General features: G+C 42.9%; 1 protein-coding gene across 1 annotated transcript in view; it reads right to left on the reverse strand.

Annotated features, from left to right (window-relative positions):
- Positions 1-23,258, reverse strand: part of LOC124798898 — a 579,112-nt gene that overhangs the window by 227,939 nt on the left and 327,915 nt on the right. The window lies entirely within an intron of this gene.

Raw genomic sequence — 23,258 nt, forward strand, 5'->3', positions numbered from 1 at the left:
CTGAGTCCTCTGGTTCAACTAAACCGATCATTGACTGAAAAAGACTGTGTTCGGTTACTTGGAGACCATTTGCAGCCATTCATGGACTCATGTTCCCAAACTGCTATGAAATTCTTATAGATAGTAATTCACCATGTCACCGGTCCACAGTTGTTGGCAGTTTGTTCGAAGAATATTGTGAACAATTCAAGCGAATGATTTGGCCATCCAGATCGCTCGACATGAATCCCATCGAATACTATGGAACTTCAACGAGAGCTCAGTTCGTACAGAAACCCATGCACCGGCAACACTTTCGCAATTATGGACGGCTATAGAGACAGCATGGCCCAGTATTTCAGCAGGAACGATTTGAGTCCATGCCTCGTCGAGTTGCAGCACCACGTCGGGAAAAAGGAAGCATGACACGACATTGGAAGATATCGCATGACTTTTGTCACCTCAGTGTGTAAGCGGAGCGTGACCAATAAGGAATCAGTCGAGCACTGATAAGGGCCGCAATTGAGATAACCTACTGGCGCCAGCGATCTTGACACAGAGATTTTTATGGCTCAGCGCCTGAGAAAGAACATCTCGGAAATGTCAAAGACGGTCGGCTATTCGTCTTCTACTGTTTTGAGGATCTATGAAAAGTCTTTAAAAACGGTGAACCCCCACCTCATCGCAGAAAGCAAGTCATTCGCAATGGAGAGAAGTCTTCCGAAGTAAGAGTGATTTCAGGTGTGCCGCAGGGGAGTGTCGTAGGACCGTTGCTATTCACAATATATATAAATGACCTTGTTGATAACAGCAGAATTTCACTGAGGCTATTTGCGGATGATGCTGTAGTATATCGAGAGGTTGTAACAATGGAAAATTGTACTGAAATGCAGGAGGATCTGCAACGAATTGACGCATTGTGCAGGGAATGGCAATTGAATCTCAATGTAGACAAGTGTAATGTGCTGCGAATACATAGAAAGGAAGATCCTTTATCATTTAGCTACAATATAGCAGGTCAGCAACTGGAAGCAGTTAATTCCACAAATTATCTGGGAGTACGCATTAGGAGTGATTTAAAATGGAATCATCATATAAAGTTGATCGTCGGTAAAGCAGATGCCAGACTGAGATTCATTGGGAGAATCCTAAGGACATGCAGTCCGAAAACAAAGGAAGTAGGTTACAGTACACTTGTTCGCCCACTGTTGAATACTGCTCACCGATGTGGCATCTGTATCATATAGGGTTGATAGAAGAGGTAGAGAAGATCCAACGGAGAGCAGCGCGCTTCGTTACAGGATCATTTAGTAATCGCGAAAGCGTTACGGAGACGATAGATAAGCTCCAGCGGAAGAGTCTGCAAGGAAGACGCTCAGTAGCTCGGTACGGGCTTTTGTTGAAGTTTCGAGAACATACCTTCACCGAGGAATCAAGCAGTATATTGCTCCCTCCTATGTATAATTCGCGAAGAGAACATGAGGACAAAATGAGAGAGATTAGAGCCCACACAGAGGCATACCGTTAATCTTTCTTTCCACGAACAATACGAGACTGGAATAGAAGGGAGAACCGATAGAGGTGCTCAAGGTACCTTCCGCCATACACCGTCAGGGGACTTGCGGAGTATGGATGTAGATGTAGAAGCAGATGTAGAAAAAGGATGTCAAATGCATTTCCGCTCAGGAACGCAGGATACGTGGTGGTCCGTGGCGGGTAAGACGGCCGAGTACAATGCTCGACAGTGCAAGGTGCTTAGGGGCACATCGTTCACAGCCAGTAGTGGTCTAGGGGTAGCGTCTTTGATTCATAATCAAAACGTGTTCGTTCCCGGGTTCGATCCCACAGTTCCGTTTCAGCCGCGCTCGGGAGTGGCCGCTGTTAACTGTTGCGCTGCACTTCAGTGTTTACATCGCTGTACTTGTGCTTCGCCGAGTGCTGTCCGTCCGTTAATCTCCGTGTTCGTTCCTGTTCCTTGTGATCTGATCGCTCTTTCTGGTGTTGCTGCTGCTACGTGGAATTTCGGTTGTTTAACCGAAATTGCTTCGCTGAATTAACCATGGCTACAAACCTCAGGAAGAATACTCTGGTATTTGCGTTTGACAAGGAATCCCGTCCTGTTCAGCCGACATCTCTGGAAATAGATGACTGGATTACACAGGTAATTGGACTAAATTCTGAAACCGTTCATACCTGGCAACTGAATCGGGAAAAATACTGTGTTTTTGTCAAGTTAATCAGTGCTTCGACTGTTGATAAAGTGTTACGAAAGTGGGGCTATGAAGTAGATTTTGTGCATAGAAATGGTTATAAACGTAAGGTTTCCATCTATAGAGCGGACATTCATTAAAAAACCGTTCGTGTCTTGAATCTTCCCATTGAAATTGAAAATGATAAGATTAAGGAAGCTCTTTCAAACTACGGAGACGTTAAATCAATTGCAAATGAAAGATGGTCGCCTCGCTTTAAACTGCAGTGTTTTAACGGGGTCCGCAGTGTAGAGATGGGCGTTAAGACGAATATTCCGTCCCACATAACTGTTTGTGGGTATAAGGCACAAATTGTTTATACACGTCAGGAAGCTACATGTCATATATGTAACGAAACCGGCCACTTCAGACAGGAATGTCCGCGGCGAACTGTTGTTCTTAAAAGTAATTTGATACAGCGTCAGAAGCTTACCTTAAATGATCTGTTACCAAAGAATAGCCCGGAACAACTGGTTGAGGACGTTAAAGGCCAAACTGATGTGTCCCTTCACGATAACAGTCAATTTCCCCCGTTAACAACAAAAGGAAATCCTGTTGCCACTACTCGTGAAATTGAAATGCAACCGAAAAAACGAACTCTGGAGATAACTGATAGTTGTTCAGAGGACGAGCTGTCTTGTCCCACTCCCTCACTACGCAAGCAAAAACAGTGCGATGAGGAGGCAGAGGAACCTGAAGGCAAAATGCGAATGGAAACTAATGAACAGAAAGATAATACACATACGGTACCAGAAAATGAAGGGGGTGTAAACAGCATTAATTTGCAAGAAACAACAGGTGCAGTAGCCGATTGCAAAGATCAGAGTCTATCTGATAATAAACAAATTCAGGGAGAGGTTGCAAAACTGCAGTCTCCATTTGTTTCCCTCGATCAGAAAGTGAGTGAAATTAATAAAGAACGAGGAAGTGGTGGCCAAACTGAATTCACGGTCAAAACCTCAGGGCAGGCGCCGGCAACCGAAATTGCGAAAGCGTCTGCTGCTGCTCCAGATAAGCCGCGAAGTAAAATACCGACGCAACCAAATGAGAATGTTGCTCGTAACCAAGGGAAGGGAAAATCCGGTAGGGGCGACCCAAGCCCAAAGAATGTTCAGTCCGAAACGGTCGTACACGAATCACTGGAGGAAAAATCAGAAAGTTTACCAGGAAATCATTCTGCTTGCGTTACAAGAGAAAACATCAGAAGCAGAACAAAACGGGACAGTAACTAAAAAACAGATGGAAGTGTTATTCCATGTTCAGCCTTCCGAGAAAACTGTTACAGCTTAGCTGAACCCTGAACCAAAGGAAACTAAATTAGTTCATCAAAACAACTACATAGTGAAAACACAATGACGCAATCTTATTCTGTCACCACTATAAACATAAATAAAATCACGACCGGTTTGAAATTATCGGCCCTTAAGGAATTTTTGTACGAATCCGCGACTGATATTGCCCTATTACAAGAAGTTCTAGTTTCGGAGTTGGTAATTCCCGGCTTTGTCAGTTACATAAATGTGTCTCCCGAAACAAGTGCTGGAACAGCTATTTTGGTGAGGGAAGGGATTACAGTAAGCGAGGTGGAACGACTGGAATCCGGAAGGGGAATAGGACTAAATATCTATGATGTGACTATCATCAACTTGTACGCCCCTTCAGGAAGTTCTCATCGAGCTGACAGGGCACGTTTCTTCAAAGATGACCTGATACACTTGTTAAGGAAATCGCCAAGTTATTACTAGGAGGTGATTTTAATTGAGTTTTAAATCGAAAAGGTCAGTTACCTAATTTTAATTTCTCAACTGAACTAAAACTACTAGTTACTGGTTTATAATTAAAAGATATATGGAAAATAAAATACCCCTCCACTGTTGAGTTCACTTATGTCACGGCAACATCACGTAGCAGGATTGATAGACTATATATTTCTAAAAATCTTGAAACTTCCGTGACAAAAGTAGAAACCATTCCTACGTACTTTTCAGACCATTCAAGTGTCTTAGCTTGCATAAATCTAGAAAGACAGCCGGTTCACCGATTCAAGAATCAGTGGAATTTGAACACTTCCTTGTCAGTAAATCATGATTTAGAAGATCTGATTAAAGAAACATGGGCAATATGCCTGCGAACCCGTAGTAGATATGCCACTGCTATTGACTGGTGGGTTAAAATGGCAAAGCCAAAGTTGAAGAAAGTTCTTATACAATACAGTGCCCAGAGCGCAAGGGAAATGAAATGCACTATAGAGTATTACTATTCCGTTTTGAGAGATCTACATGATCAAGTCTCAGCAGGTTCCTCACTTTGGATAGCAGACATCAAAAAAGGCAAAGCCAAGTTACTTAACATCAAGAGAAGTCAAATGGAAGGGTTGAAAATAAAATCGAAGGCAAATTCGGTGTCAGAAGATGAAATTACTTCCCTATATCATTTAGTGAAGCATACGAAAAACGGGAGAAGGACTTTTATTGATGAAATTCGAACAAAACACGGTACGACTCTCAGAACCCAGCAGGATATCATGAACGAGATTTATCGCTACTATTGCGAGCTATATTCTGTACATCAAAGTAGTGATGCTTCCTTGGAAGAATTCTTTGACATCCTAGCCCCACAGCTGACAGAAGATGTCAAGGAAAATTTTCTCGAGGTTGTCAGTGAAGAAGACGTGTATGAGACTCTGTGCGCCTCACCACCAAAAAAATCCCCAGGACCGGATGGTCTGCCAGCAGAGTTTTACATCCGTTACTGGCCAATAGTAGGTGCGAAAATCACGGACATTGGAAATGAGGTTATTCAGGGTAAAATGATTCCGGCTGAGTTTAAGGAGAGTAAAATTGTTCTGGTGCCAAAAATAATGGAAAAAAAGATTTAAATAATTTTCGTCCAATTTCACTGCTGAATTCTGATTATAAATTAATAGCTAGAATAATAAACAAGAGACTTTCATGCCTTACAGATAAAATTATTAGTCAACATCAGAACTGTGCGCAAGACAGAACCATTTATCAAAATCTAGCGGAATTCAGGGATATCATTGCTATAACTTCAGTAACAAACATAAGGTGTGCTTTATTGTTTTTAGATTTTTATAAAGCGTTCGATGTAATAAATCATGAATATCTTCTACAGACATTGAAGAAAATAGGTTTCAACGATAGGGTCATACAGTTGATTAAGAACATAGCAACTGGAATAAATGCTAAAATAGCGGTGAATTGTCAACAATCCAGGCCGATGCAAATACAACGAGGTGTTCCTCAAGGAAGTCCTCTGTCCATGTCGCTCTTCGCCATTTCGCTGGAACCTTTCCTCCGACATGTCCATGCTAGATTAAAAGGCTTAACATTATCAGGAAATAAAACCGTTATAAGAGCCTATGCTGACGATATAGGGGTCATTATAAGGAACAATGATGAGGTAACCACGCTAGCAACAGTGACTGATTCGTACTGTATAGCATCTGGAGCCAATGCAAACGAAAAAAAAGTAAGATGTTAAATCTCAGAGGTTTTGATAATATAAACGTCGAGTGGGCAAAATTAGTCCAACAACATAAAACATTTGGGATCACCCTGACAGTATGCCCTATGAAAATGACGGCTTTAAATCGGAAAGTTGCAGCAGATAAAGTGCAAGGAGCCATTGTAGAGAATTTAACTCGATATATGAACCAAGTTCAAAGAACACAGTATATCAACTCATGCATCCTTGCTAAGGCTTATTATACTGCCCAGCTGTTTCCAATACCGAGAATGATAGCGAGGAGAATAATGTCTAAAATCACCAACTTTTTGTGGAGAGGTGAAGTGTTCAGAGTACCTGCTAAAGTAGCCACTTTAGATCCTAAAAATGGTGGACTAGGATTAACTGATATAACGGATAAAGCCTCTGCTCTTTTTATCAAAAGGCAAGTTAATTTAATAAGAGACTCGCGAGAAAGCATAACCAGCCAACTTTTCGAGATCATTAAACCTCCAAGCCTGCTTCCCCCGATTGACGTGCAGAATATCAACAGTCGCTTACAGCACGTGAGGATTTTCTACGTTGAGTTTAGTTATGCCAGTGTCGAACTCAGGCAGTCCCGACACTTAACATCGAGAGCCATAATGTGGGAATGAAAGAAAAGCGAAGGAAGGAACAAAATAGAACGACAATTTCCAAACATTGAGTGGACTGAGATTTGGAAGAACATTAGTTCTAATGTGCTCACGTCTGATATAAAAACGTCATGGTACAAGACAGTTAACAACATAGTTAGCACCATCGAAAGACTGCACGCAATCGGACTCTGTGAAACAAATTTATGTCAACAATGCCATCTAGTTGACACAGTAATTCATAGATATACTTGCAGTGGCCACATGAATAGTTGGAAGTGGGTCCGGGAGCAAATAGCTCTGATTACAAGGACATCCCCTGAGTATATATCGCTGTCACTGATACACAGGCCTGAAGCACGCTATTTCCAAGAAGCAAAAAATGACGCTGTGTACTGGTTTCTGGGAAATTTTATTAACTACGTCATTTACAAATTATGATCCGGCAGCATCATAGAGTTCAAGGTGTACATGCTGTGTGAGTTCCACAAAATTAGAAGCTATTCGAATCACAAGAAAAAGTTCGGTAATATGTTAAAAATTGTATTTGAAAGAATGGGCATTGGTTAATATAAAAAAGAAGGATGTGTTGGCAATGATGTATTGTAGTTACCTTAAGGATACTATTTACGATTTTACAGTATATTTATGATGTGTGCTTTTTCTACTTCAGAGAGTAGTGTTTGAAATTTATAAGCTAATGTACAGAACTTATGTGACATTGAGATTGTGTGTCTAATAGTGTCAAAACACAATACCTTGAAGGTGCATTATTGGTTATGCTAGAAATTTGGAAATAGAAAGTTTTTATAGAAATGTCCTTATCGATTGGTTAAAACCATGAGATTCTATCTGATAAATGTAATATATATCTCCTTTGCGCCATTCTCAAGAATTTCAGAAATTGCTTAATATGATTATTAAATTGTTTTATATTTAAAATTATCCCACGAACTTGCTGATATCCATCATAAAGAAATTATGCTTCTGTAAAGATTGCAGCTCATGTAATTCAAAGTGCAGATTTTACTTCTTCAGGTTGAAGTTTGAATGCCTTTAAAAAATTTTTTTTCTTGATGTTTAACGTAATTCTTTCTGGTAATTTAGTCAGTAACACAATGTTCTGTTGTCTTTCCTTAACGTCAGCGTAATTGAAATGATCAAACCGTTTTGTTTAAATAACTTCATGTATGTATAACTTAGTATGTATTTGGAATGTGTAACATTGTTTTTTTAATAAATGTTTTTATGAAAAAAAAATCCCGGCCACTGCCTAAATTTTGATAAATAATCAGCATTGGCGGCCGAATACTTCCGACATAAGATGTCAGCCTCATTCTGCCAACGGCCTTGTCAAAGTGGGCGGAGGAGCGGATAGAGGTTCAGGGCACTCTCTTGTCCTAGGGGTGGGAAATTGCCCCTAAAGGCGGAAGAATCAGCAATGATCAACGACATGAGGATGCAGAAGGCAATGGAAACCACAGCATTAAAGACACGTAACGTGTATCCACAGGACATGTGGCCTGTAGTTGAAGAAGTGTCATGATGATCTCTCCATTGGCAAAAGATTCCGGAATAGTCCCCCATTCGGATCTCCGGGAGGGGACTGCCAAGGGGGAGGTTACTATGAGAAAAAGATTGAATAATCAACGAAAGGATAGCGTTCTACGAGTCGGGGCGTGGAATGTCAGAAGCTTGAACGTGGTAGGGAAACTAGAAAATCTGAAAAGGGAAATGCAAAGACTCAATCTAGATATAGTAGGGGTCAGTGAAGTGAAGTGGAAGGAAGACAAGAATTTCTGGTCCGATGAGTATCGGGTAATATCAACAGCAGCAGAAAATGGTATAACAGGTGTAGGATTCATTATGAATAGGAAGGTAGGGCAGAGGGTGTGTTACTGTGAACACTTCAGTGACCGGGTTGTTCTAATCAGAATCGACAGCAGACCAACACCGACAACGATAGTTCAGGTATACACGCCGACGTCGCAAGCTGAAGATGAACAGATAGAGAAAGTGTATGAGGACATTGAAAGGGTAATGCAGTATGTAAAGGGGGACGAAAATCTAATAGTCATGGGCGACTGGAATGCAGTTGTAGGGGAAGGAGTAGAAGAAAAGGTTACAGGAGAATATGGGCTTGGGACAAGAAATGAAAGAGGAGAAAGACTAATTGAGTTCTGTAACAAGTATCAGCTAGTAATAGCGAATACCCTGTTCAAGAATCACAAGAGGAGGAGGTATACTTGGAAAAGACCGGGAGATACGGGAAGATTTCAATTAGATTACATCATGGTCAGAGATTCAGAAATCAGATACTGGATTGTAAGGCGTACCCAGGAGCAGATAAAGACTCAGATCACAATATAGTAGTGATGAAGAGTAGGCTGAAGTTCAAGATATTAGTCAGGAAGAATCAATACGCAAAGAAGTGGGATACGGAAGTACTAAGGAATGACGAGATACGTTTGAAGTTCTCTAGCGCTATAGATACAGCAATAAGGAATAGCGCAGTAGGCAGTACAGTTGAAGAGGAATGGACATCTCTAAAAAGGGCCATCACAGAAGTTGGAAAGGAAAACATAGGTACAAAGAATGTAGCTGCGAAGAATCCATGGGTAACAGAAGAAATATTTCAGTTGATTGATGAAAGGAGGAAGTACAAACATGTTCCGGGAAAATCAGGAATACAGAAATACAAGTCGCTGAGGAATGAAATAAATAGGAAGTGCAGGGAAGCTAAGACGAAATGACTGCAGGAAAAATGTGAAGACATCGAAAAAGATATGATTGTCGGAAGGACAGACTCAGCATACAGGAAAGTCAAAACAACCTTTGGTGACATTAAAAGCAACGGTGGTAACATTAAGAGTGCAACGGGAATTCCACTGTTAAATGCAGAAGAGAGAGCAGATAGGTGGAAAGAATACATTGAAAGCCTCTATGAGGGTGAAGATTTGTCTGATGTGATAGAAGAAGAAACAGGAGTCGATTTAGAAGAGATAGGGGATCCAGTATTAGAATCGGAATTTAAAAGAGCTTTGGAGGACTTACGGTCAAATAAGGTAGAAGGGATAGACAACATTCCATCAGAATTTCTAAAATCATTGGGGGAAGTGGCAACAAAACGACAATTCACGTTGGTGTGTAGAATATATGAGTCTGGCGACATACCATCTGACTTTCGGAAAAGCATCATCCGTACAATTCCGAAGACAACAAGAGCTGACAAGTGCGAGAATTATCGCACAATCAGCTTAACAGCTCATGCATCGAAGCTGCTTGCAAGAATAATATACAGAAGAATGGAAAAGAAAATTGAGAATGCGCTAGGTGACGATCAGTTTGGCTTTGGGAAAAGTAAAGGGTGCGAGAATTATCGCACAATCAGCTTAACAGCTCATGCATCGAAGCTGCTTACAAGAATAATATACAGAAGAATGGAAAAGAAAATTGAGAATGCCCTAGGTGACGATCAGTTTGGCTTTAGGAAAAGTAAAGGGACGAGAGAGGCAATTCTGACGTTACGGCTAATAATGGAAGCAAGGCTAAAGAAAAATCAAGACACTTTCATAGGATTTGTCGACCTGGAAAAAGCGTTCGACAATATAAAATGGTGCAAGCTGTTCGAGAGTCTGAAAAAAGTAGGGGTAAGCTATAGGGAAAGACGGGTCATATACAATATGTACAACAACCAAGAGGGAATAATAAGAGTGGACGATCAAGAACGAAGTGCTCGTATTAAGAAGGGTGTAAGACAAGGCTGTAGCCTTTCGCCCCTACTCTTCAATCTGTACATCGAGGAAGCAATGATGAAAATAAAAGAAAGGTTCATGAGTGGAATTAAAATACAAGGTGAAAGGATATCAATGATACGATTCGCTGTTGACATTGCTATCCTGAGTGAAAGTGAAGAAGAATTAAATGATCTGCTGAACGGAATGACTCGCTATGGCAAAAAAGGCATTTCTGGCCAAGAGAAGTCTACTAATATCAAATACCGGCCTTAATTTGAGGAAGAAATTTCTGAGGATGTACTTCTGGAGTACAGCATTGTATGGTAGTGAAACATGGACTGTGGGAAAACCGGAACAGAAGAGAATCGAAGCATTTGAGATGTGGTGCTGTAGAAGAATGTTGAAAATTAGGTGGACTGATAAGGTAAGGAATGAGGAGGTTCTACGCAGAATCGGAGAGGAAAGGAATATGTGGAAAACACTGATAAGGAGAAGGGACAGGATGGTAGGACATCTGCTAAGACATGAGGGAATGACTTCCATGGTACTAGAGGGAGCTGTAGAGGGCAAAAACTGTAGAGGAAGACAGAGACTGGAATACGTCAAGCAAATAATTGAGGACGTAGGTTGCAAGTGCTGGTCTGAGATGAAGAGGTTAGCACAGGAAAGGAATTCGTGGCGGGCCGCATCAAACCAGTCAGTAGACTGATGACCAAAAAAAAAAAAAGTTGAGCATGGGACTCTGCAGCAGACGATCCCTTCCTTTTCCCATCCTGACGACATCGTCAAATAACGATCGCCCTGGTCATAGGATCATTGAGATTGCATCGTGGGTCAGTGGAAACGTGTCGCCTGGTCCGATGAAACATTCGTTATACCAGGTCGATTGCCGAATCCGGTTATGCCGTCATCCAGGCGAAAGGCAGCTGGACATCTACTACACCATGGACGCAAGCCCGTGTGCGCAGTATTAAGCATTGGGAGAAATTCACCTGGGTTTCCATGCGACGTATGGTACTGATCCACTTTAGCACTACTGCTAAGGACCACGGGAACACTATTAACAGCACCTGCATCCCTTCACTCTTGAAGTCTTTCCAAACGGCGTCGTCTACTTCCAGCAGGATAACAGCCATGTCACAGGACCCAAATTCAACAGTGGTTTGAGAAGCAGGAGAGTGAAGTCTCATTGTTCTCTTGAGCGCTAAATTCTCCGCTAAGCACGCGACGGAAGACAGTTGGGACGCTATAACGCGCCATTGCCTGCACTAGGATACAACAGAGATAGCTAACAGGTTTGTTTCTTGTAGACCTATTGGCACACATGTCCGCCCCCGGTAGCTGAGTGGTCAGCGCGACAGGCTGTCAATCCAAAAGGCCCGGGTTCGATTCGCGGCTGTGTCGGAGATTTTCTCCGCTCAGGGACTGGGTGTTGTGTTGTCCTAACCCTCATCATTTCATCCCCATCGACGCGCCAAGTCACCGAAGTGGCGTCAAGTTGATAGAGTTGCACCAGGCGAACGGTCTACCCGACGAGCGGCCCTCGTCACACGACATTTCATTTCATTTCACGGATTTGTAATCAATAGTTGCAGAGTTACTTAAAACTAACTTTACGCTACAGAAACCATCGATTTCTCACTTGTTTGCAACAGTGCCGACACTATATCGATTTGAAGGTAACAATCAAAAACAGACTCAACTCCAGTTTTGCACAAAAAAAGAAAGCAGAAAAAGGTTTCTTATTTTTGAGACAGGGGTTGGGTAATGCTTAAAGGAAAGGAAGTAGTGAGTGTAAAACAGTGTTATGCAGTGTACATATTACCCTGTATTGAATGAAACAAGCCGGCCGAAGTGGCCGTGCGGTTAAAGGCGCTGCAGTCTGGAACCGCAAGACCGCTACGGTCGCAGGTTCGAATCCTGCCTCGGGCATGGATGTTTGTGATGTCCTTAGGTTAGTTAGGTTTAACTAGTTCTAAGTTCTAGGGGACTAATGACCTCAGCAGTTGAGTCCCATAGTGCTCAGAGCCATTTTTTTGAATGAAACAAATTCCATAAATCAACGTCAAAAGGTACTGAAAGAACATTTTATTTAATGCTTTACAGCAGAATTGCTGAAAGTTATAAATTGTTATAGAATGAGAAACTCATATGAATCATATCAAAACCAGTACAGTGGTTCTAAGAATCATTCCGATGGAGCACAAAAAATCTCTTTTATTTCACTCTTTTAATCTCACTACATTACTCAGCCGTCATTTAATATGCTCTGGCAAGTGACTGATAACATTTGTATCATTTCATCTGAGTCCTTTTTGTACCAATATCTTTGTAGTGATTTCTGCGATAGTAGGAGTGCTATATTTTGTACAGTTTATTTTTTGAGGTAATATAAATACTACTGCCAACGAAGTAACCACTGTATTTGTTTAAACAGTACGTCTATTGTCAAAGAATTGTCTTTCTCTAGAGGTCTCTGCAAGGAGGTCTAGGATTAATACCAAATATAAATATTTGAGCGCTTTTCTCTGTTCTGTTAATGTTATTTCTGTAACTGCTGTTTCTCAAAAAGTAGTTCCATAACTTATTAGTAATTATTAATACTAACAGTAATGTCTATTCTTCGTTTTTAAATTACGAATAGTGTAATCTTCGAATTGTAAGTACACGTGAAGTATGTGCTCAAAGAAGACTTGGGTGAAAGTTTGTTGTTTCAAATTGTCACTTACTCTTCAACCACAGAAACATAGTGCCAACTCCATCTTGGATTTTATTAAATGAATAGATTTTTCTTATAGTTTCCGCTTGATTATTGGCATTTCTCAACTTTATGTATCAAATCATACCAAAATTGGATGACACTCTGTTGCTTATTATCAACATGCTGGTAGTGTCAAATACGTATCAGCAACTTACCAAAACATACCAAACGTTTACTGAGTAATACGACACGAGCTTAAATTGAAAGAGTTTTTCTGCACTCTAAGTGATTATTAGAACTAATGTACTGATTTTGATGTTTACCAGGAAACCGAGTCGAATGATGAATGGCGCACATCCTAACATTTCCCGAGTTTTATCATCAACACCTGGAGCATCCCCTAGTTTATTCTAAATAATGCAGCTGAAATGAAAACTGTTTTAGAAACACTAGCGACTAGTAAGCAGTTTACACAGAGTACGTAAAGCGTGGGTATTCGGGCACTTAACTTGTGTGGCACTCGGTCGTAAAACTGGTGGAGCGAGCGGAGCGTCGTGTGGGTGCCCACGTACCCCCACCCCCACTCCCTCCTCCCCCGCTCCCTGGCGCTGCCCACGCAGCCACGCTCGCCATCTTGCGCCGAAGCAATAACAGCCGGCACTAAACACTAAAGCCCCGGACTCGGGTTTATACACGCTATCTCAGGGCCGGAATGTAATTAAGATAAACATCATTTAAATGAAGGTAATTAAAGCGCCGGCTATTGATCGCTCCCGGCCTGCATCCCTGGAGGTGCTACCTGACCCTTGCGATCCGGTTGCAGGTTCGAGACCCGACAATCTCCACAGCTCTCTGTCACCGGTAATGCGTTCCGCTGTGCCCTGGAGGGAGAGAGAGGGTGCCTGCCTCTGTTATGCTCCGCACTAAGAAATCATCGACAGTTGTATTTTACGCTCTCAGAATCAAATGGCAACAGGCTTAGAGCACTTATATCTTCTCATAAATTCCACTGAGTTCTATATTAAAACTTATTACAGTTATTGAGAAAGTAGAACATTCTAAGTTACGATGGCTGCAATACAATTTTTCCTCTTGCCAGAGAAGGAATGCCTTTTCTTTGATCAAAATTACACCTATTTTTCTACGGCATCTTATCAGTGAGGAAATTCTGTCCACAAAGCTAGAACATAAAAGCAACTTCATATCCCATAAGCAATGTTACACTACTGGGCATTAAAATTGCTACACCAAGAATAAATGCAGATGATAAACGGGTATTCATTCGACAGATGTATTATACTACAACTGACATGTGATTACATTTTCACGCAATTTGGGTGCATAGATCCTGAGAAATCAGTACCCAGAACAAACACCCCTGGCCGTAATAATAGCCTTGATAGGCCTGGGGCATTGAGTCAAACAGAGCTTGGATGGCGTGTACAGGTACAGCTGCCCATGCAGCTTCAACACGATACCACAGTTCATCAAGAGTAGTGACTGGCGTATTGTGACGAGCCAGTTGCTCGGCCACCACTGACCAGACGTTTACAATTGGTGAGAGATCTGGAGAATGTGCTGGCCAGGGCAGCAATCGAACATTTTCTGTATCCAGAAAGGCCCGTACAGGACCTGCAACATGCGGTCGTGCGTTATCCTGCTGAAATGTGGGGATTCGCAGGGATCGAATGAAGGGTAGAGCCACGGGTCGTAACACGTCTGAAATGTAACGTCCACTGTTCAGAGTGCCGTCAATGCGAACAAGAGGTGACCGAGACGTGTAACCAATGGCACCCCATATCATCATGTCGGATGATACGCCAGTATGGCGATGACGAAAACACGCTTCCAATGTGCGTTCACCGCCATGTCGCCAAACACGGATGCGACCATCATGATGCTGTAAACAGAACCTGGGTTCATCCGAAAAAATGACTTTTTGCCATTCGTGCACCCAGGTTCGTCGTTGAGTACACCATCGCAGGCGCTCCTGTCTGTGATGCAGCGTCAAGGGTAACTGCAGCCATGGTCTCCGAGCTGATAGTCCATGCTGCTGCAAACGTCGTCGAACTGTTCGTGCAGATGGTTGTCGTCTTGCAAACGTCCCCATCTGTTGACTCAGGGATCGAGACGTGACTGCACGATCCGTTACAGCCATGCGGATAAGATGCCTGTCATCTCGACTGATAGTGATACGAGGCCGTTGGGATCCAGCACGGCGTTCCGTATTAACGTCCTGAACCCACTGATTCCATATTCTGCTAACAGTCATTGGATCTCGACCAACGCGCGCAGCAATGTCGCGATACGATAAACCGCAATCGCGATAGGCTGCAATCCGATCTTTATCAAAGTCAGAAACGTGATGGTACGCATTTCTCCTCCTTACACGAGGCATCACAACAACGTTTCACCAGGCAACGCCGGTCAACTGCTGTTTGTGTATGAGAAATCGGTTGGAAACTTTCCTCATGTCAGCACGTTGTAGGTGCAGCCAACCTTGTGTGAATACTCTAAAAAGCTAATCACTTGTATATCACAGCATCTTCTTCCTGTCGGTTAAATTTCGCGTATGTAGCACGTCATCTTCGTGGTGTAGCAATTTTAATGGCCAGTAGGGTACAAGACCAAAACTTTTGACAGCATATATATAAACGTCCTAGTGTATAACGGAAGTTCTGTGAGGTACCTCGCGGCTGATGCTGCTTTAGACAGAAAAGTAGCAAAGCTAGAGAGCTGTAGTGAAAAGCAAGAAGTCCTGCATAGGATCTTGATGCTTGGTACAGGTGCAGGACCTCCCCCTTTTTACTGTGCTTCTACTATCTGATGTGACTGATCTAATTCCAGTAGCAGATTTCTCCTCAGGGTGCAGTGCTGATTAATATATTGCGCAACGGATTTTGGACAACACGATCTTATGTAAGGGATGCTAAGCACTGTATCCCCAATGAGGCTCTTGAAATTTTCAGTAACTCTTTATTATGAGATGGGATTTACTAGCCATGAAAGCAAAGACACAGAATACAGTATCAAAAATGTATTTCATAAACAACAGTGAAGATTTCAAAGATTGGACATTTATTATTCACAATCAGTGAAATAATACACTCTATGACCAAACAAAAAAACGGCACTGCACAAAGGAACAATGGGGGCTCAGTTCGAAGCGAGGCACGTCACTGAGGACAACTGTACTCCAGTCGATAAAATTCCAGGCCGAAGACGTGTCTGGAGACGTCCTGGACACCGGTGAGACACCAACCCGACTGTCATCCGCCACGGGGCCCCACAACCAGGAAAGTCTGAGGTGCGACTTCATTTCATAAAAGGATCCTTTTGGTGGTCATTTATGGCACTCTTACAGCACAGCTGTACGTCAACGATATTATACGTCCCGCTTTCTTGCCCTTCATGGCAAACCAACTTGGGCTTACATTTGAGCTAGATAATGCTCGCCCACATGCGGCGAGAGTTTCCTTGTTTTCGTGATTTCGGTGCCATCCCTTGGCCAGTAAGGTGACGCCGATCTCTCTGGAACATTATGGGCAGGGCCCTCCAACTAGCTTGGAATTTTGACGATCTAATGTTCCAGTTGGACAGATTCTGGCACGATATCCCTCAGCAGGACATCCAAAAACTCTGTCAATCAGTGCCAAGCCAGATAACTGCTTGCATATGGGTCACAGGTGGATCAATGTGTTACTGGCTTTCTCAATTTGTGAATATCTTTCTCTTGAATAAATAACTTGGGGTGGCCTACCGTCACTGCTGGTCGTGTGTGCGCTCTGCTGACGCCCTCCGACTCCAACCAAATGTTGCTTAGATATCCTGATCCTGTGTCTCGGTATTTCCTACTTATTCGCCCGCTCGAATGCCAGTTGTTCAAAGCACTTTTTCACGAGCCTTAAACATTCTAAGCAATCTCCCGCGCCGGCCCGAGTGGTCGAGCGGTTCTAGGCGCTACAGTCTGGAACCGCGCGACCGCTACGGTCGCAAGTTCGAATCCTGCCTCGGGCATGGATGTGTGTGATGTCCTTAGGTTAGTTAGGTTTAAGTAGTTCTAAGTTCTAGGGGACTGATGACCTCAGAAGTTAAGTCCTATAGTGCTCAGAGCCATTTGAACCATTTGAATCCCGCTTTGCCGCCAACACTGTGAAATACTCTAATTTTATAAAGTCTCTCCTGCTTCCTCCATCGGTTCCATAAAAACTTCTCTCCCAATCCACTTCTTTAGCGCCCATCCCTGATCAGGAAGTGGAACTCCAGGCGGACATCACAACACTCCTACCAATGGCAAGGCGTGTTCTTCCCGCCAGCGCGATCTCGCTACTGTGAGGGAAAAAAAGGAAAAAAAAAATAGTTTGTGCTCTCTCAGCGTTGGCTGGGAGAGTCACCAGCCACGCAGTAAAGGCAGCGACAGTGGTGTGCTCCTGCAAGCCGAGAATAGCATCACGCCATCGGCGTGTTTCTCTCGTTCACCAGCGGACGTTCTATGCTGTCCGCAGGCTGACCTGGCAGGAACAATGCATTTTTACCACTGTAACTGCGTCCCGCCACATTGTCCTACGCCAGGAACGACCGAGATCCAACGCTTGGCCATCCTTCCGCCCAAAGCCCGTTTGCCACTTTCTCCCTGTCGTGAGTTCACGGCCCAGCTATGAAAAAGATTCAAATGGTTCAATTGGCTCTAAGCACTATAGGACTTAACATCTGAGGTCATCAGCGCGTAGCGTTGCGCAGTTGGAGGTGAGCCGCCAGCAATGGTGGATGTGGGGCCAGAGATGCCAGAGTTTTGAGAGCGGACGACATTGACGTGTGGCCGTCAGAAAGAGGAAATTTGTAAGACTAGATATCGTGAACTGATATATATATGATGACTTTTCAACTTTATTAAGGTAAATACATTCTTTGTTCTCTATCAAAATCTTTCATTTGCTAACTATGCCTATCAGTATTAAGTGCCTTCCGTAGTTGGAATCTTTTATTTAGCTGGCAGTATTGGCGCTCGCTGTATTGCAGTAGTTTGACTAACGAAGATTTTTGTGAGGTGAGTGATTCATGAAAGGTATAGTTTACTGTTAGCCAGGGCCATTCTTTTGTGGGGATTATTGAAAGTCAGATAGCGTTGCGCTAAAACTATTGTGTGTCAGTTTAGTGATGATCAGAATAAGTAAAGAGAGAAATGTCTGAGTACGTTCAGTTCTGCTCAGCTGTTTGAAAATTAAATAACGTAGAAGTTTACCAGCAAAGTAATTTATAATTTTTCTAAGGGGACGTTTCATAACCTAATTAACATATGGACATCACACACATCCACGCCCGACGCAGGATTCGATCCTGCGACCGGAGCAGCATCGCGGATCCGGACTGAAGCGCCTAGAACCGCTTGGCCACAGCGACCGGCTTATGAAAAAGACACAGTTGTTTGCGTCCCAACTCGCTGCCTTGTTCTCATCTGCCCCGGATGGTCTAATCCTCCTTTGACAACCCCAACTGCAGAATCTCAATGAAGAAACAACAAGCATAGATAGCTAGTATTGCTACTGCAATCACTGCCTTACCCGAAACTATGATTCTAAATGTCTTTGTCACATTTTACCTGTCATTAACATATTACTCCAATCCATCTCTGGTCAAGGGTGAGATGTGGCTAACTGGAAAGGGTAGCCACCTCTCAAAGTTATTAGCAGTTGATCCTCCGACATTAAGAAATGAACACATTGAGACAAAATAAAGAAGAAGACACTTTTGTACGATTACACGATTGCAGAGCAATCTATTATGTATTTAGGAGTATGCGTACAGAAAGATTTGAAGTGGAAGGATCGCATGAAAGCAATTGTAAATAAAGCAGATACCGATGTGGTTCACGGTAGAAATTTCTAGAGTGTACATTCCTAGAAGAGTCAACCAATACATTGCCTTTTTTCTGCTTACAGCTCTTGAAAAGACCGTTGAGGTAGAATGAGAGAGATTCGAGCTCACACGTAGGCCTAACAATAATCGCCCTTCTAGCAGACCAAGCGCCACTGGAACAAAAAATAGGGAGTAACGGTTGTTCACAATATAGATTCCACCATACGCCATCAGGCGTTTTTCGGAGTGTAGATACAGATGCCTCAAGAATACATTTCTTCCACTATTGTAACCACTCCACTGCGACGAAAATTTTCTCAAACCCTGATTTCCTTAGGTGTAGGAGAGAACTGAAGGTACTAAATCTGGAGGAAAGACTGGTCTTCCAGGAATTAGTACTTCAAACCCAAAATTCTTGAGGCCTTCCTCGTCACTTGGTGAAGTATTGCCTGTTGCTTGCTGTCTCAGGATTTCGGTAAACGTATGTATATCGATTTTCCTGTCGCTTCGCCAGGTCTACTGGCCGGCATTATTAAAGGTCCAGCCTCCATTGCTAAAGCTCGCTTCCAGGATTATACACTAATGAGCAAAACCGTTATGAATACCTGCTTAATAATTTGTTTGTCCGTCTTTAGAACGAAATACATCGCTGATTCTGCGTATCTGGGATCCGATAATTTGTTGGTAGGTTTGCCATAGAAGTCTACGGACAGGTCACGTAATTCGCGTAAATAACCTGCAGCTGATCCGTGTACGCGGAGATGCCACCCGATAGCGACCCAAATGGATTCCATAGCATTTACATCAAGCGAATTTGGTCACCGAGACAGCAACGGAAGTTCACTGTAATGTTCCTCAAACCATCCACTGGAGCACGGTCGCGGCTCCGAGACACGGGCAATTATACTGCTAACACAAGAGATCGCCGTCGGGGAAGACACGAAGCATGAAGAAATGCGGGTGGTTCGACTGCGATCACAACTTCCATGCAAGGGCAGGAAAATGTCTCTCATAGTACACACAATACTGCTTCTACCAGCCTGCGTCCCTGGCGCGCGGCTTGATTCGAGCCGCCGTTCACCTCGATGACGGCGGTTGTGGAGACGACCATCGTCCTAGTGTAGCAAAAATGTGATTCACCTGACGAGCCGACAGGTTTTCATTGATCGACGATCGAATCCCCATGGTCTCGTCCCACTGCAGTCGTAATTGCGATGTCGTTGAGCCAACATGTGAACACATAGAGGTGGTTTGCTCGAAGCTCCATGTTCAACTATGTACTATGAAAGTGTGCTCCGAAACAAATGTGTGTGCACCAGCACTGAGTTCTTTCAGCAGAGATGTCACAGATCACCATCTGCCCTACGTTACCGACCAGGCATGCTTCCAAATCCCACGTTCTGTGAGGAGTCGAGAATCCATTTAGCGCGTAGTGGTAGTTACACTGTCCTTCTATCTCTTTCGGTAAATGCTCGAGACGGTAGTACGTGTACATTCGACCAGTTTCGTAGCCTTCGAGATATACTTTCACAGGCTCTGGGTAATAATAAGCTACTCATTGTAAAAGGATAGCTAGACGACAAATGTAAGGATGTAGAGGCTTATCTCACTAGGGGTACGATAGATACTGCCTACAGGAAAATTAAAGAGACCTTTGGTGAAAAGCGAACCACTTGTATGATTATCAAGAGCTCAGATGGAAACCCAGTTCTAAGCAAAGAAGGGAAAGCAGAAAGATGGAAGGAGTATATAGAGGATCTATACAAGGGCGATGTACTTGAGGACAATATTATAGAAATGGAAGAGGAGGTAAATGAAGATGAAATGGGAGATAAGATACTGCGTGAAGAGTTTGACAGAGCACTCAAAGAGGTCGAAACAAGGCCCCGGGAGTAGACAACATTCCATTAGAACTACTGACAGCCTTGGGAGAGTCAGTCCTGACAAAACTCTATCATCTGGTGAGCAAGATGTATGAGACCGGCGAAATGCCGTCAGACTTCAAGAAGAATATAATAATTCCAATCCCAAAGAAAGCAGGTGTTGACAGATCTGAAAATTACCGAACTATCAGTTTAATAAGTCACAGCTGCAAAATACTAACGCGAATTCCTTATAGACGAATGGAAAAACTGGTAGAAGCCGAACTCGGAGAAGATCAATTTCGTTTCCGTATAAATGTTGGAACACGTGAGGCAATACTGAACCAACGACGTATCTTAGAAAATTGATTAAAAATAGGCAAACCTACGTTCCTAGCGTTTGTAGACTTAGAGAAAGCTTTTGACAATGTTGAGTGGAATACCCTCATTCGAATTCTAAAGGTGGCAGGGGTAAAATACAGAGAGCGAAAGGCTATTTACAATTTGTACAGAAACCAGATGGCAGTTATAAGAGTCGAGGGACATGAAAGGGAAGCAGTGGTTGGGAAGGCAGTGAGACTGGGTTGTAGCCTATCCCCGATGTTATTCAATCTGTATATTGAGCAAGCAGTAAAGGAAACAAAAGAAAAATTCGGAGTAGGTATTAAATTCCATCTAGAAGAAATAAACATTTTGGGTTCGCCGATGACACTGTAATTCTGTCAGAGACAGCAAAGGACTTGGAAGACCAGTTGAACGGAATGGACAGTGTCTTGAAAGGAGGATATAAGATGAACACCAACAAAAGCAAAACGAGGATAATGGAATGTAGTCGAATTAAGTCTGGTGACGCTGAGGGAATTAGATTAGGAAATGAGACACTTAAAGTAGTAAAGGATTTTTGCTATTTGGAGAGCAAAATAACTGCTGATGGTGGAAGTAGTGAGGATGTAAAATGTAGACTGGCAATGGCAAGGAAAGCGTTTCTGAGGAAGAGAAATTTGTTAACATCGAGTATAGATTTAAGTGTCAAGAAGTCGCTTCTGAAAGTATTTGTATGGAGTGTAGCCATGTATGGAAGTGAAACGTGGACAATAAATAGTTTAGACAAGAAGAGAATAGAAGCTTTCGAAATGTGGTGCTACAGAAGAATGCTGAAGATTAGATGGGTAGATCACATAACTAATGAGGAGGTATTGAATAGGATTGGGGAGAATAGGAGTTTGTGGCACAACTTGACTAGAAGAAGGAATCGGTTAGTAGGACATGTTCTGAGGCATCAAGGGATCACCAATTTAGTACTGGAGGGCAGCGTGGAGGGTAAAAATCGTAGAGGGAGACCAAGAGATGAATACACTAAACAGATTCAGAAGAATGTAGGTTGCAGTAGGTACTGGGAGATGATGCAGCTTGCACAGGATAGAGTAGCATGGAGAGCTGAATCAAACCAGTCTCTGGACTGAAGACCACAAAACCAACAACAACATTGCAAAAGTGCTTATTTCACTGGATTTCCCCTTTTGCAGTCATGCCTTCGTTACGGTAATCCCCTGTACCTGTGTTCTCTGCTTGCATACTTTTGTTACTGCCTCACGTGCCTGCAGCATTGCCAGGCGGCATCCACCGTCCTGGTGAGCAGTGGTCATAATGTTCTGGCTTATCAGTGCGTGTACCTGTGGCGTCAATGTCTGAAGGCAGAACCCTGTTCATTATCGCCGGCCATTGTGGCCGATCGGTTCTAGGCGCTTCAGTCTGGAACCGCACGACCGCTACGGTCGCAGGTTCAAATCCCGTCTCGGGCATGGATGTGTGTGATGTCCTTAGATTAGTTAGGTTTAAGTAGTTCTAAGTTCTAGGGGACTGAAGACCTCAGATGTTAAGTGCTCAGAGCCATTTGAACCATTTGAACGTGTTCATTATCGCTTTGTTCCTCCCCTTGATGCCTGCAACGGCCGTTCACGGAAGGCACGAGAATCCAAGATCACTTTATACTGAAGCTTTTCACCTCATGGTTAAAATTGTTGTCATGTTTGAGATTTTCTACCGCTCCCTGAACAAGCAAGTATGATTTCTTTTATTATGTGGTCGGTCTGACACATCATTTGACCCATCACGGCCCTTTCATCCATCCGTCTCAGCCTGAAATACCAGTGACCGTGGAATCGATAGATCGGCCAAACATCTTTCTTTAAATGTGGAGAAATGCAAGTTATGAGCCATTATAAACAGTGGCAGTATCCGTTTAAAAGTATAGCAGTAAATATCTCGTGCGTATCACTACAAGGTGCTACGAAACAGGTTCGAACTTTAAAATAGCTTAGTAAAGTAGGCGAATGAAAGACGTAGATTTGTTTGTAGGGTTCTGAAGAAATGTAATTCCAAAGGAACCGAGCACAGGGCGTTAGTGTTACCATTTTTAGAATACCTTTCCCGTTTTAGACACGACGGCAAACGTCGTAATAATCCAGAAACGTGCTGGTATTGTCGTATTGAAAGTGTATTGGGCATATACATAGGTCTTAAATGGGAATCTTTTGAAGAAAGCGACATTGACCCCATGACACGCTGTTGAGCATATTTAAATATTAGCTATTCGAGAAAGGCTATGAACAATTCCACCTCGTATATGTCACGTAGGGATCATGAGAAAGACGTTAGGTAGACAGGGCTGCACTCTGAGGCATATGGTCAGTCGTTTTTCCTTCTCACCACACGTTAATGGAAAAGGCCAGAAAATCACGAATATTGCTACGAAGTATTGCGCATCATGC

The sequence above is a fragment of the Schistocerca piceifrons genome, chromosome 5 (assembly GCF_021461385.2).
Source record: "Schistocerca piceifrons isolate TAMUIC-IGC-003096 chromosome 5, iqSchPice1.1, whole genome shotgun sequence".
In the NCBI taxonomy this organism is placed as follows: Eukaryota; Metazoa; Arthropoda; class Insecta; order Orthoptera; family Acrididae; genus Schistocerca; species Schistocerca piceifrons.